Below are 15,591 nucleotides of genomic sequence, written 5' to 3'. Positions count from 1 at the left end.
TTATTTCAGGGAGTTAGACAATTAGAGGTGCGATACCATCCCCATCAAAATTACAATGAAATCTTCCAGGGGGCTAGAGAAAACAATCTCAAAATTTACACAGATTAAAAAAAAAAAAAGGCCAAAGCCATTCATTTAAAATGAACAAAGTTGAAATGTCACGCTGCCAAAGCCACTGTAACATACAGCATGTCACAGCACAAAAACACACAGACACACAACCAAGAATGGCCATCCCAGAATCAATCCATGAAGCCCATGAAGCTGCCAACCGATTCTTCAATGATTTCCATTAGCATATATCAAATTATATAATGGACTCCATTATGAAAATTGCATGCCTATATAGCTGGCTTGGGTCACAGTCAAATGCCTGTCTCATGCTCTCTCATCTCCCTTCCACTTCTACTAATCCTCATCCTCTTCCCAAACAATTCTCGTATTTTTTTAATATAGGTTTGGCATATGACAGAAACATGCAATATCTGTCTTTCTAGTCTGCCTTATCTCACTGGCATGCTGACCTCCAATACCACTCATTTCCCTGCCATGGCACCACCATGTTCTGGAAGACCAATGCAAAGGTAGCACCATGTATTGTTAGCCATCCAAAAACAAATCCTATCTAGAAATAAATCCCTAGTACTTAACTCATCCAGGAGGAGGTGGGTTTGCCACATAAATATGAATTGGAAATATCACATTAGGTGGGTCCATCATTTACATCCCACTGAAAAGCTCACAGGAAAGAGGATTTGGGGCATGGTTCACTAAGAGAGCCCATGCTTACCATTTGCAATTCCCCAAATCCATCCATTAATTTTTAATTTTTTTTTTTTGTCAGAGGACAAGATTGGCTAAAGTCCAGTGATCAAACTATTTGGTCTGTCATTTGGCACATTTTCCAATAAAAGCTTATGCTGATTGAATTTTTCATTTTGGTACCAATTAGGCTGTCATTTATGTATATGGCTCCAGTATATGAGTCACCCAAAATTATAAAATCTGGGAACAAACATAATGTTTTAATCACTACCCTACAGCAGATGACTGTAGAGACTCTTGCAGCACAGATAGGAAACTAACTACATTCTAAAGTACCGACCTGGAAACAAGAATGTGATTTAATTCTATTTACTTAAAATATGTTTTTAAATGTTAACAAATTCAGATAAATTGAAATCATGTAACTTTTCTCATCATAATGCAATAAAAGTTAAAAAAAGAAAAAAAATAAAGTACGGACCGAGCAAACATTATTGGGAAGAGCATTCTGCCTAGCACAGGGAACATTGATCTCTAACAGCTGAACAACTCGGAAGACCAGAATAAGAAGACTCAGGGAAAGTTTGTTTGGAGTGAGACAAAAAAAACCCAATATGTGTTATTAGATTTTGCAATAGCTGTGTGTTGCAATAAAGAAATGTGATTTTAATTGAAGAGGAAGATAATTACAGCTTAAGAGCCAAGTACTTAATCAACACTACCATCAGAGAAGTCCGAGTGACAAACGTTGGCCCCACACCCAAGAAGAAAGGGTGAACCCAGAAAGTGAGTAAAGCAAGTTTCCATTACAAATGTACTGGAGACACATTAGCCACCCTGGAGCCACGCCTTGAAACCAGGGAAGGGGTGGGGGGTGCATTCATGTTCCCAATGATCATTACTGATCATTTCATTTAAATAATTTCCACGAGTTTAGATAAGAAAATGAGAGGCTGTTTTGAATTGTATCTCCAAAGGATACAGTGTTGCTCCGGAGATAGGCACAATGGCATAAAACACGGACACATTTCTCCAAGCAGCATCCCTTGAGATAATACCGTAAGCAGAAAGGAGTGGGGGAGGGAAGCAGATTAAAACCACAGATACACAGTGATCCAGGTCAGCATGGTTGGCTCCTCTGATGCAGCAGAAGGAAGCCATGTTGTCTGAGGAACAGGTGAACGAGCTGATGGAAAAGACTTTAGGAGTCTCTGGCAGCATGGCCATTATCTGTCTAACTGATCTCAAGCCAGGATAAAAAAAGATTGTTAAGAATCATTTGTAACACCTCAAATAACACTTGTGAGTCAATGAGTTTCCCTTCACCAGAAATATTCAAGCTGAGATTGCAGATATTTGATAAGGGGATCTTCTTAATGTTGAATATTTAGCAAGACAAAAAAGACGCAAATTAATATTGGTGAATACCTGCTGTGTACAGATGTTTTGTGTTATCTAAATTATTGATCTCCAAAAAAAAAAAAAAAAAAAAACTTCTGTCAGATCTTTAGGAAATACATTTTTAAAAAGAATTGGGGGGCTGGAAAGATGAGTCAGCCTTTAAAAGCACTGGCTGCTCTTCCACAGGACTTAAGTTCAATTCCCAGCACCTACAAGGCAGCTTACAATTGTCTATGACTCTAATTCCAGGGGATCCAACACCCTCACACAGACATATGTGCAGGCAAAACACCAATGAGTATAAAATAAAAATGAATGATTTTAGAAGAATTGAATAGCATTTCTTTTGCAGGGATTGAGAGATTGTATCAGTTAGCATAGTCCCCAGAGAGACAGCAGGAACCTGAAACGTGGTGACAGCCTCTGAGGTGCCTTGCAACTCTATTACGCCCTGAGCCATGGTGGTGAATGCGTTGGTGGTCATGTCTGTTAGTCCACTCTGATACTCTTTCTGTTAAACTACCCAGAGACAACAGGAAGAAGGTATTCGCTTTCTCCGTACCGTTAAACTCAGAAGCTAGACCGTCCCTTAGGTCCTCTCCAGCTGGATCTGTGTGTTTCATGAACACATGGCCAATGACAAAGCATCTAAAGCTGGAAAGGGAAACGGTTTCAGTTTGCACAGATCAAACCTAGAACACCAGTTGTGAATTCCTTGATTACCGCTATTAAGAGCAATTCTGTGTGGCAGGTCTAGTTATATCAAGAAGCTGTGTCCTCATCAATTAGTAACGTCTACTCCAAGACACCGGGGAGGCTTTGGGTAGGATGCGCTGACCCATGCCTGTGACCCAGCGCTCAGCTGACTGAAAAGGAGGATGAAGAGCCTGAGGCCAGCCTGGGCACACAGTGATGTTGTAGCAGAAGAAATGGCAAAAGGGAAGGAGGAAGAAGAGGGAGGGAGACTTCTGAGGTTTTGTTTCTTAACCCTGATCTACAAAGTCCCTAAAACTATCTTTCTATGTTTCATTATCAGTTCTTGAGTGCATACAGGAAATAAATTCTTTTTACTAACTAACTAGCTAAAGCAGTGCTCATTAATATCATTACTAAACCCACTAATGGGAGTATGCAGAAAATGAAATAAAGCAAAGGGGTTGTTCACAGAGTAGATCGAGAGTCTTAAGATGCAAATTAGAATCACTTTGGAATTTTTGCCATGGTCCATAATCTGTTCTGCAGATTTTTGGGTACAGAAATGGAATGTTGCCATACCTAGAGGTCACTCAACATTTGGTGCCAGGCTATGCCAACTACATTCACACAATACTGACGTCTAGATGGTAGTTCCAGTTTATCAATGAGGGCTATGTTTTCTCAGTCACCTTCCTGAGAACTCAACTTCCCAGCAATGGCCACAGTTGGCTTCTCTAAAATGTAAGGTTTGTTTGTTTGTTTGTTTGTTTGTTTGTTTGTTTTTTAATGACAACATATATCTGTGTTTTTATAAATTCCATATGATAAATTTAAATTTTTCCATCCAAAATTGTTTTGCTGGGGCTTGGGGGATACAAAGAGAGGTAAAATGCCACCCTATCCTGATGAGACTCCATCCCTTTGAGGGTCTGAAAGCTAGGAGAGCAAGAGACACATCCTCATTACATGGGGGGGGGGGGGATCCAGACTGGTGCTCCCAAAGCCTCGTAAGGGGCTCCGTGTCACTATTATTTCTAATGTCCTTCATTTCCCAGGCTCCGGCCTGTGCTAGCTCACTTCTGTAGTCCTCGAGTCTTCCTTTCTCTGGTTCCTGGAAGGAAACATTTCCTAAATACCTTGACGATTCCAACGTCCAGCTGCTTCCATTTGCCAGTGTGCCCTGGTGTCCTGATGACACCTGTTTTCCTCCTTGCCATTCCTTTGTCCTGTACACTCACTTGGAATGCTCTAGCAACACAAGATGTAGGTGATTCCATTCTCTCTCCACCCTCTCCTTCCCTAATGATAAATGACCTGGCTTCCAGTCTAGCTTCTGTGCCCGAAATTATCTGGAAAATTGTTGTTCCTGGATCTCCAAGGATCTTATGGCAATAACATAGATGTTTTTCCTCCTAATTCTCCTCTCCTCCATAGCCTGCCTCTCTTTCTCTCTCTCTCTCTCTCTCTCTCTCTCTCTCTCTCTCTCTCTCTCTCTCTCTCTCTCTCTCTCTCTCTCCTTCCCTCCCTCCCTCTCTTTCTCTCTCTCTCTTCTCTCTCTCTCCCTCTCTCTCTCTCCCCCTCTCTCTCCCTCCCTCCCTCTCTGTCTCTCTGTCTCTCTCTTTTTTCTCTCTCTCTTTCTCTCTCTTCCTCTCCCCTCTCTCTCTGTCTCTCTCTGTGTGTCTCTCTTTCTCTCTCCCCCCCCCTTCCTCTCCCCTCTCTCTCCCTGCAGAATGTGAAACTCACAACCATGAAGATCATCTGCCTGGTGAATCACCATGCTTCCATCCACTCTGTGGTTTCCTGAGCTTTCCTAGGCTTCCAGACCACTCCTTATTCATTTCTTTTACTGGGTGCTTTTCTCTGAGACAAACCTAGCATGGAGGGTCCCCCATCTTCACTCTTCACCTTCAGCTTGCTCTTCTCCATACAGGTCGGGTGTCCTGAGGCTTCCCCCGATGTCTCAGTGTGGATCAACTCGGCCTTCAGGGGTCCCCTGAACGCCTATCAACCTCAGTGTTTCTTTTCCTTTGCACAAACTGTCAGATTATACAGTCTGTAAACTATGAAGACTGAGGCTGTGAGTGCCATTTTAGTTAATACCTTGCAACAATTCACTCCCTAGTCACAGAAGATAGTGGCAAAGTACAGGATCTTCACAGAGCAGCCTAAGTGAAACACAAGCTGGAATCTTAGATATTGTTGGCCAGCCCATCTCCTCGAAATTCCCTTCTTCCTGACTTTCTTCTAACTTCTGTCTACTGGTTCTGTCTTGCCCCCTGGCTCCCCAGCCACTGTTATTACCCATCAAGCTTGTTAACACATTACATACTGTGTTACCCTTTGACCACCCTACTTTCTCCTGGGAGGATCTTGCACAACCCACGCCCCTTCTTCCCCAGTAACTTCCAAACTCAGCCATATACACCTTCCTGGATCCCAAGACATACACTGCCATGGAGTAGCTATACTTGGGTGCCGCATCTCCAGTCTTCCTGTCCCAAATTCACTGGCTTTCCTACATAGACTGCCCTTCCATTGTATTCACATCAATTAATGAAGTTCCTCAAAGCCCAAACCTAGAAAGCTCTTCATCTTAGGCTTCCCCCACAATCAGCCAGTGAGCAGCCACAGCTGAGTGCCACCATTCAGCTCCTATTGTCCCTTCCTTCCCACACCACTGACACCTTGGTGTCTCATTGTTTTTTTTCCCACCTCATACCCTTGAAAACCTATCTCACCTCCCTACCTCCAGTTCCCCTAAAGTCCTTCTAGTGCAAACTTCTTACAAACGTTGGGGCCACACTCATCTCCCATTTGCTGGTTCTCACTTGTCTGCTCCATGACTCTGCAGCCCAGTCCAAACTCCTTAAGATGGCGTGAAAGGAGCCTCCCAGAGTGGCCCCAGCCTATCTTCAGGCTTCTTATCACTTGGCACTCACGCACATCAACTGTATGCCAAAGCAAACTTTTCAGCTCTTCGTCCTGTGTGTTTCCATCTCCTCCGCACACGCGGCCTCTTTGTCTAGTGTGTTGTTTTATGCAATGGCTTCCCACTCGCTATTAAAGGCGCAATTCCTGGGGCTTCTTAAGTTGTCCAGGAACTAGCTTCTGTTTAGGCTGTAATTCATATGTTCTATACCAATCTAGATTAGGAAACTCTCATCTGGCCAGCATTTATTGGTGCCTCATCCCCTGCTCGATCCTGCTTCCTTAAAGGCCAGGAGGATGTCTCACTCACCTTGGCCTCTACTGTCCCAGGGAGAGTGTCCAACATAACACGCGTAGAGAATAAGAATAACTATTATTCATAAATAGTTATAAACAGGAAATCAAGGAGTAGGAAGGTTACAAGGGCAGAGGGTAAAAGGAGGGACAGGGAGATGAGTGGACCTCACGTGCATGGTGTGAAATTCACAAAGAATCAATAAGTTAAACAATATAAGGAAATTGGAGCCAACTCCTGTCCTTGTCCATCGGGACAAGGGACTGGACCCAACGAAGGGCTTTCCTTACCTTTCTTGTTACAGCAAACCATACTGTCAAGTTGTATTAATTGAAATAATTCAGAAAAAAATATCACCTTCCAAGTTTTCACACCTAGTGTGCCCCAAATTCCGCTCAGATCAAAGGTGCATTTTTTTTTTATCTAAATGGCTTCAGTGAATACCTCTCTGCTCCTCCCCACCTCTCCCATAGGTAAATCACGCCTCAGCCTCCAGTAGATTAGCCAGATGATAATCTACCTAATACCTATTCTCACGGCATTCTCAGTGCCGAGGAAACAGGGAAGTGGAGGCTGTCCAGGGAGGACAAACTAAACTGGGATGTGGCTTTGGGGTGTCAACACCAGAACACAGGATTAACTGCTGACGGGGGCTGGGGTCTATAGAAAGGGAGAAGTCAGCAAAGCAAATATCTATGAGCAAGGATGGGAACTCAGGTAGATGCTGGCTCCTTTCCTCCGCAGAGCAGGGAACACCCTCTCTCATACTCAGGGCAGCCCCGCCCGCCTCTACATTCAGGCTTGGCTCTGCTGGGGAAGAGCTCATTGTACTCGGTTACTTAACTCCTGCTAACTCCTGTAACCTCACAGTGGTTTCCACCCTCTGCCCCCATTATCTTTCCTTTCATCTCGTGAGGAAGGGAAGAGAAGTCGGTGAGCTGCTTTCTGCAGTCCCAAGACATCAGCCCGAGAGCTCACCCTGATCCCACCTGAGACATTCTCTTACCTCCCACCTTAACTGCACCAGTGAGCAGGCTTTCCAAGGGGAGGAAGGAGTCTAGGTTTCTGCACAACAAACGCACCATGCATTCAGGGCTGTCTCTGCCTTGTGAGACCAGCAGCAGCACACCTTTGAGAAACTCAAGTGAGGAGGATGCGCCACCTCCGACACCAAGAGTGAAAGTCCGTGTATCTCATTGTAGCCATTCCTTCTCCAGCGGTTTCTACTCTGAAGACAGACCGCCATGTTCTTGGCCTTGTCCACTCCAGTACTGTGGTGATAGGGCAGTTATTGTTGTTTTTGTTAATTTGCTGCTGGTTTTGGAGCTAGGGGCTAAATGTATCCCTCCTATCCACTTCTCTCTTCCTGAAAGTTACAGGCTAGCATGATTCCTTCCTCCCTTCCTCCATATGTAAGAACTCCCCCTTCCCTACCCATACTATCCAAGATGGTTTGACATACACAGTACTATGGACTACTCATCAGTCATGCAACATGAACCCCCTGCTGCTTCTAAGACCTGTAAGAAGAGACTCATACTCTGCCTATAACCCTCGACTCTACTTGGAGTCCTCTCTGTGCTGTCTATCTATGTAGTCTGCCTTTCTATGGTGTTAATGGCCTTTCTAATAAACCTCTTAACCAAAAGAACAATCCATCTCAGTGTCCCCTGAAACTCCCAAACCTTTCAGACATTCATTTCCTATGCTATAGGGAGCCCACCAGGGATGGCTACACAGAGCATAGCCAATTGAAAACCTTTATTCCAGATGGCTGGGACCACAACCAAGTGTTCAGGGGCCTAGGTGTGGCCCCGAGTATATAGAACATGGGCCTATACACTCGGTAGCTGCAGGGAGAGGCATCATGAGGTGACCAGTTGAAACAAGCAGTTTCAACAGAAGCTAAGATGGACAGTGAGCTAGCTGGAAGGGGGTCTGCACAGGCAGTATTAACAAAGGCTAAGATAAGTTAACTAGGACATCCTGAGCTTTGGTTCCTAGACTAGAGTTAGGAAGCTTTCCATGGGACTCTCAATCAAGGAGGTCAGATTCTAGTTTAACCCAAAATGGCCTCATCGAGAATACAAGATGGAAGAACCTCTTCACTCTCTTGTCCCGACACACCTGTGCCCATACTGGCGTACCTAGACTTCAATACTGGCCCTAGACCTTTTCAAACCAACTGGAAATACATACATGGAGAGTGTCCAATGAAGGACTATTTACAAGGTGTAGGTTTGGTATGGGAGGATGACTGTGGGTAGCAATCATCTCCATTCCCAAAAGGACAAAAGAAGGTCATTTACAAAAAGAATATCTCATAAAGATGGCCTTCTTGAGAGGAGAGGTCGGGGGGAGAGAAAGGGAGAGAGGGAGAGGAAGACAGAAGGAGGGAGGGAAGGAGAGGGAGAAAGAGATATGCGCAAGCCACAGGACAACCTTGGGTGTTGTGATTTCTGGTCCTCAGGAGCCATCCACACTTTTTTTCTCCTTTCATGATGTTTTTGTTTGTTTTTCTTTGTGAGACAGGGTCTCTCTTTGGCATTGAGCTAGCAAATTTGGCTATGCTACCTGACCAGGAAGCCCCAAGGATTTACCCATCTGCCTCCTCGGCACTGGACTTACAAAGGTGTGTCTCCATGCTTGGCTTTTTATACATGGGTTCTGGGTAGCAACTCGGGTCCTCATGCTTGTGTGACCAGCACTTAAGGACAGCTAGATCTCCACATCTTCAGAATGCAGCTTTCAATAACAAGATATAGTCACACCACAGGGAGTAAGTTCTCACAACCTTTTTCTCTTCCTTCTCCAGTTTCCCAATGGAAACACTGGGCAAACCTAACACGTGAAGCAAGAGCTGTGCGGCAGTCTTCCTGGAGCCTGAAGTGGGACGGAGACAAGTGGAAAGAGGATCTGTAGCAGCAGCCGTCTTGAGGAATGGACACTCGCACTACTTCTTAAATTACGTCACTATGCCTACATGCTGGCATCTGGTTCCTAATTTCTCTCCTCCCGTATTTTTAGTTCTCAAGGAGCAATATTAGTGGTTTGTTGACAGGATTTTCTGATACAAGAAAATTTCTCTTCTACAGAAATATATACAACAGCACTGCTGGAACTAAGTGGCGGGTTCCGACAGAATCACACTGTGCAGCAGGTCTCACGTGGGAGGCTTATTAAAAGAGATACAAGGGGTTGGGGGGAGAGGAAGATAAGAGGAGTTGGGGGAGGAGAAACATGGCCGTGGTGCATGCGCACAAGGACGTGCAAAAGTGGAAACAAAGGAAATGTGCTGCCTCCGGCCAGCTAGGGATGGCCAGAGTCTTGTTGGGCGAGTCCCTCAGGGGCTGGCCAAGGAGGTGCCTGCTTGCCAACACTGTCGTGGAATCGCTTTTCAGCTGGCCAAGGAGGTGCCAGATTGCCAACAAGCACTAAAAAGACAATTGTCCGAGTGCCCTGACATAAGCTGAGCCTTAGCTGACTTTCTCTGCGTTTCTCCCCTCGTGCTTTGGGGGATCAACAGTGCATGCAGCTGCTACCCTCTGTATCTTGTCTACACAAGTGTAGCAAAACCGTGGGTTCTTAGGACCACCACACTCTGACATAGAAATAGCAGAGCCACTCTCTGGCTGTAGGAATGGGCTGCCTCAGACCGGGGTGGATTCTTGGGATACACTGGGAGATAGGTGGGGAAGAAGAGGCAGAGAAATCTGAAGAGGAGACAAAAATTAAAGGAGAAAAAGAAGAGCTGCCTTGGTGCTGACTCTGAGGCTGGTGGTCCACGGAGCCAGAGCTGTCTGTGTTGAGTAGGAGGGGCAAATGTGTGAGATGTGTCCACTGCTCCACCATTTACATTCTCTTTTGTTTTGTTTGTATTTAATTTTTTATTTGAATGTGTGTGTGTGCGCGTGTGCACGCACGTGCGTGCAAATATGCACATGTATATGAGGGTGTCTTCCTCAATCACCTTTTTTTTTTAAGACAAGGTCACACTGAACCTGGAGATCATCAATTCAGTGACCAGCAAACCTGAGGGATTCTCTGGTCACCACCCTCCCACAGCTTGGATTACAGCCATGTGCCACCAAGCCCTGCTTTTTCTACCTTGCTAGAGACCCAAACTCAGATCCTCACTTTTCAGACTGGGGTATCTCCCCAGTCTACCCACATGCATCCTTAAAAAAGAAATCCTATTTTTTGCTTAAAGCTAGCCTTTTAAATGGGCAACGTGTAATTTCAGCAGACTTTTGCCCAACACCGCTCTTCTCTTTCTCACCAAGATCTAAAATTTCTGTCTCCAGGAACAGTCTCTCATTTCGGAATTAAAGGAGCTGCATACACAGAGGCTGAAGTTCGCGAATGCATACAGTGACTAGGCAGGGTTTACCAGAGGCGTGAGCAGCAATACATCCTCTTTAGACAAATGGGAAGCTAAATCACAAGAAAGCCCACACCACCAGATGGAGTGCACAGAGAGTTCAACGGGAAGAGTGGGGAAGGAAGATCAGGGTGAAGATGTCAAACACCAAGCACAGCTTCACTGTTTGTCCAAAGAGAACTCGATCCAGTTCTAAGAATGCATGGATACCTAGAACCAATGTGTGCTTGGCTCTGTGAAGACCATCGATAAAGAAGCGTGCATGACATGTCCACGGGACCAGGATTCAGAACAGCCTCATAAGACTGCGTTTCAAAACTCGGCTAAGCCATTCATTCATCTCTGCTTTCTGGCTATGGATTTGCAGAGTGAGCAGCTCTTTTATGTCCCCACTGCCATGCCTTCCTTGAAAAAAAAAAATCATCTAAGCCAAAGGGAATATTCTTCAAAGCTGCTTACCCTAAAATCTCCACTTAGTTCAGTATAGGGAGCGAATGTCATCCTCTCCTAAAACAGGCCTGCGACAGTAAAAGGTGCCGTCCTTACCAGAGCAATTGGCATTTCTAGGAGAGACTTTGAAAGCACAAAGTGGAGCTTAGTTCAGTGTCTGGCCGAGAAAGGTCTGGTTTAAGACTATACAATCTAGTGACAGGCTTTGTGTCCATCTAGCTAGGCCACTAATTCATCATTACTTATTCACCACCACCACCAAGCTTCCATTTCCTCCTCTATAGGTAGAGATTAATAGTTTCTGACTTATAGGTCGTCAAGTGGGTTGCATGAGAAAAATGTACACAAAGACCTAATAGTGTCTAGCAAAGTTGGTGCTTGTCTAAAACCTACCCACCCCTACTGTTGGGAGCGAGCGAAAGAAACTTGTTCTAAGTACTGTCATTTGGTCTTCAGACTCCATTTAATCATAAGAGAAAACTAAGTTCAAGGTCCCAGGCCCTAAGGATGCTGAGAACTTCCCAATAGCTGAACTACAGTAGGAGGCAGTTGTCTGAGTCCAGCAATCTCAAAGACAACTTCTCCATCTTGCTGACAGGATCAAACTAAGTTCATGTTCCCAGGCCCAGGAACCAACTTTTATCCTGATTGGTGGAAAGTTCCTTGCTCAACTCCTTATCTCAAAATATGATTGAACAATGCTACAGCCCACCCCGCTCCTCCTCACTTTATGGTTTCATCCTTTAAATATACTGTACAACTTCCCAGCAGGGTTGCAGTTCAGCTCCTGAGTATGTTCTGTGGCCCTGACCAATCAGCAGCAGCTTGATTACAACATTTTTGTCATCTGCATTGATTTGGTGTTTGAGTTATGTTGAATCTAAGCAGACCCCGTAACACCACCAGTGCTCAGGATCCAGCTTTGGTGCCTAGAACAGAACTGTTGTTGTGTCTGATGGTCTGTGTATAAGGGACTCTGACAACAGTCACATTACAGACTGTAGGCTCTTCATGTGGAACAAATAAAGCCCAACATCTTATATCACTCGTTGCATATCCACGTATGCATCTAAACCAGAAACTCCTCAGCAGTGAATGTAGACTTGTGGCTCTTCAAGGTGAGGAGAATGAGCAATGGCTGAATGCTCAGTCCTAAATGAGACATTTATACCACCCCTCCCCAAGGGCTTGAGGACACCATGGAAGAATGGGGGAGGGTGAACAAAGGTCAAAGCCAAATGACTGGAAGGATGGCTGTGAAATGTCACCTTCGGAGCATGGCACAGTCATTGCAAATATGAACTCAGAGCAATCTCTGTTATGGGACCATACAAAACTGGCCCTGTCAACAGCTAGTCCTGGGTAGGAGAGGGATCCATGGGCCCTGACCTTTACCCTTGAACTACTGCCCACAGGGTCCGGAGGAGCTGGGAGTCACCTTCAGCTGTGTACTGACTGATGGGCCCACCAGGCTTCAATAAAGAACCACATGGCTCCAAACCCATAGCCACACAGAAGGCGATGGCTAAACTCAGTGGGTCACAAAACAAAACAAAACAAAACAAAACAAAAGGACATGAATGTGGGAAAGGAATTTAGGGCAGGATAGGGGGCAGTGACAGGTGGAACAGAGCTAACAGAGGCCTGAGATGAGAGATCAGAATGCACTGTATACAAGGAGGAAATTGTGAAATAACAAAGTTAATTACCTTTTTTTAAAAGAAAGAAAACCTAGAAAATTCTACTTAGCCCCACCTTTTAACCAAAATAAATTTACAGAAGCTGAGGGATTCCAAACCAGCAAGCTCTGGTTTGGTTTTGTTAGGTCGGATTAGCACTGTATTCCCCAAGACTTAGAGTTAAAACCTGAAGAAAAGGATTAAGCTCCAAATGGGAGCTAGCAGCTTCTGGAAAAACCAGCAGTATAAAGGGATTAACACTGTGATTATGCATGGTGGCTAATTGCATCGATTTAATGACTGTACTGGGGCTCAGCACAATCCTGACAGCCCTGAGAACCTCCAAACACCCAAGCAGGAAAGGCCCTCCCGAAGTGTGTGCAGAGCCAAGAAACAAAGGGGACATCTGCAGATCTGACCTCTTCTACGACAGCGCCACTCACCCATCCTCTTTCCCTCCAAAACAATCTGTGTTTTCCACCACAGTGTCATTTTTTTCTAGTATCAACAACAAAGAATGTTTGTCCAGTTTGAAAAAATAAAATCCCAATGTACTCATTAATTTTTCTAAGTCACAATAATGCTTGGAAATACAGTTTTAAGTCATTTCAAGGGACTTGAAGAGTTGCTCAACGTTTTGAAATGCCAGCAGAGCCCTCTCTGGGGGACTTCTGGGTAAACGACATAAAGTTGCTGTTAGGATTTAATTGGATAAACAAGCAGGTGAAGTGCTCGTCACCAGGCCTTGGACTTGCATACTCTCAAGCTGCAGATTTGTTAAGTGGCTTAATCCAACAAATTAAATAGTCTTGGGATGTGACCAGTCTCCAGGCCTGCAGAGCCAGAAATGGTCACGGTCAATTTCCCTGATACAACTGCATTACATTTAAACAGTCATTAAAGTCTAGTCCCCTGCATTCTTATCCACTCAGGAAAACATGTGACTCAGATAAAGAACTACATTTACTGTGAAACTACTCATTGGTTTTTGTTTTTTAGTTTTTTTGGTTTTTTGTTTTTTTTAACCAGGCATCTAAAAATTTTCTGAATAATATTAAGAGGTTAGCTTTACTTTATATGATTTCCTTTGAATTTACATATTGTATACTTAGTTAAAATAGCTAGAAAAGGTAATTATTACTGTGTACTTTAACTTCTATGTCCCATTTCTAAGGCAAAAATCTTCGATATTCTATTTAGATTTACATAAACTTCTTGTGTATGTGTGTGTGAGAGAGAGAGACAGAGACAGAGAGACAACTATGGTTTACCCTCAGCAATTCTTTAAATTATCAACATGGATGAAGAACAAACATTCCTAGAGGAATTTTGTAGATCTATGGGAGGGAAGAAAAGCTGCTACAATTTGGCAGTGTTCACCTCGCCTTTGAAGACTGGAGTTTCCCCAGGTTGGTTTAGTCAGCTCTTCCAGCTTTCCTCTCCTCTCGTGGGAACCAAGACCACCATTACATTTTTGCCCGCTACTCTGTGTCACTGTTTCCCCTCCCAGGCAGCTGCTCCACGGAGGCAACTGTCTTCCACAGAATGCTGTTAACTTGATCAGAAGAAGAAACCTGGGATACACAGAGACTCCTGCATGCCAAGCTGGAGTTGGGGGGGAATACTTAAGGAGAAGGCCAGCTGGGAAGCAACTTCGAATTTCTAAATACAAGCAATTACCTCAGTAGTGTCAGAAAACTCTCAGAGATCAAACAGAGGACTAGGGGAGGGAAATGCAGGCTGAAGGTCTACCTGGTCTCAGATGCACACCCCCAAAGCTATCCTGGGAATGTTATGTCCAATCTTGGATGTCCTAACCTTAAAAAACATTTCCACATCCACAAGTGTCATAATTTTCTTTTCCAAGAAAAATCAACTTTTGACTAGCCTTTCAGTTTTCAACTTGCAAGAGTAACATGTCCTGACATGTCCGGGATAAATGTCCAGGGAACAAAGCAAGGAAAAGAAAGTGGGGAAGGGGAGGCACTGAAAACTCCTCAAAGAACAATCCGTATCTATGAGCTGTACCCAGAATCTAAGGCATCGTTTCTTCTACAGAGGAAATCAAATGGCCAATAATGAGTTGGCTGGCAGTCCTTACTTATCACAAACCTCAATGCAACGTAAGAACTAAGAGACAGCATGAGATGGCCTAACGGTGAAAAACTCACAAATGAAATGGCATCTCAGAGTCCGCGGCTGAGGCTGGTGACTGGAAGAAGCCAGCCACAGGGAAGAAAGCCATTGCAGACTCGGGGCAACAAGCAAGGTCCTCTCAGTGGAACTGAGCAGTGTTTGGCTGACAGTGAAAAGGAAAGGCCTGCTTGTAACCGGGCAAGTCTAGGAGATGCCAACATTGGTTTATACCGTACTGGAACTTTGATATTTAGTAGCATTGGCCTCCATATTTTACAGGATAATAACTTGAAACACAGAAAAGCTGAGTGTCTTGCCCAGGGCCACGTAATTACTTTATGAGAATGCAGCTCTTGTTCAGCCCCGCCACCCTTACCACAGGGGGCATGGGGTTGGCTGGACAGGGGCAAGCCAGGTTATAGAGAAGACTTAATCCATCACAGAAGCTCCGGCATGATGCAGAGGTGATGACAGCGCGGCTTCCACAGCATTAATCATGCCATGGTGAGCAGACTGGATCTCAAGTGACACGGGGAGCCAAAAAAAAAAAAAATCAATTAAATAAGACTTCAGAAGCTGCTGAAATCATCCTGGGGGAAATATTTGAGAGCCAGGTTTAGAGTATTGGCAGCAAAATATGGTAAAATTAGTGAGTTGTTGGTCGGTAGAAAATGGATGAGTTTCTAAAACACAAAGGGAAGCAAGTATCACTCACTGAAAAATGGATGGCCTGTTCGTCATGAAGTAAGCAGGCTCAAAACTCCTTCCTCATCCTGCTCTCCTCCCTGTCCACTTCTCATCCTCTAACCCTATCCTCTCTCTCTCTCTCTCTCTCTCTCTCTCTCTCTCTCTCTCTCTCT

The sequence above is a fragment of the Mastomys coucha genome, unplaced genomic scaffold (genome assembly GCF_008632895.1).
Source record: "Mastomys coucha isolate ucsf_1 unplaced genomic scaffold, UCSF_Mcou_1 pScaffold5, whole genome shotgun sequence".
Lineage (NCBI taxonomy): Eukaryota > Metazoa > Chordata > Mammalia > Rodentia > Muridae > Mastomys > Mastomys coucha.
This window is presented reverse-complemented; position numbering follows the sequence as displayed.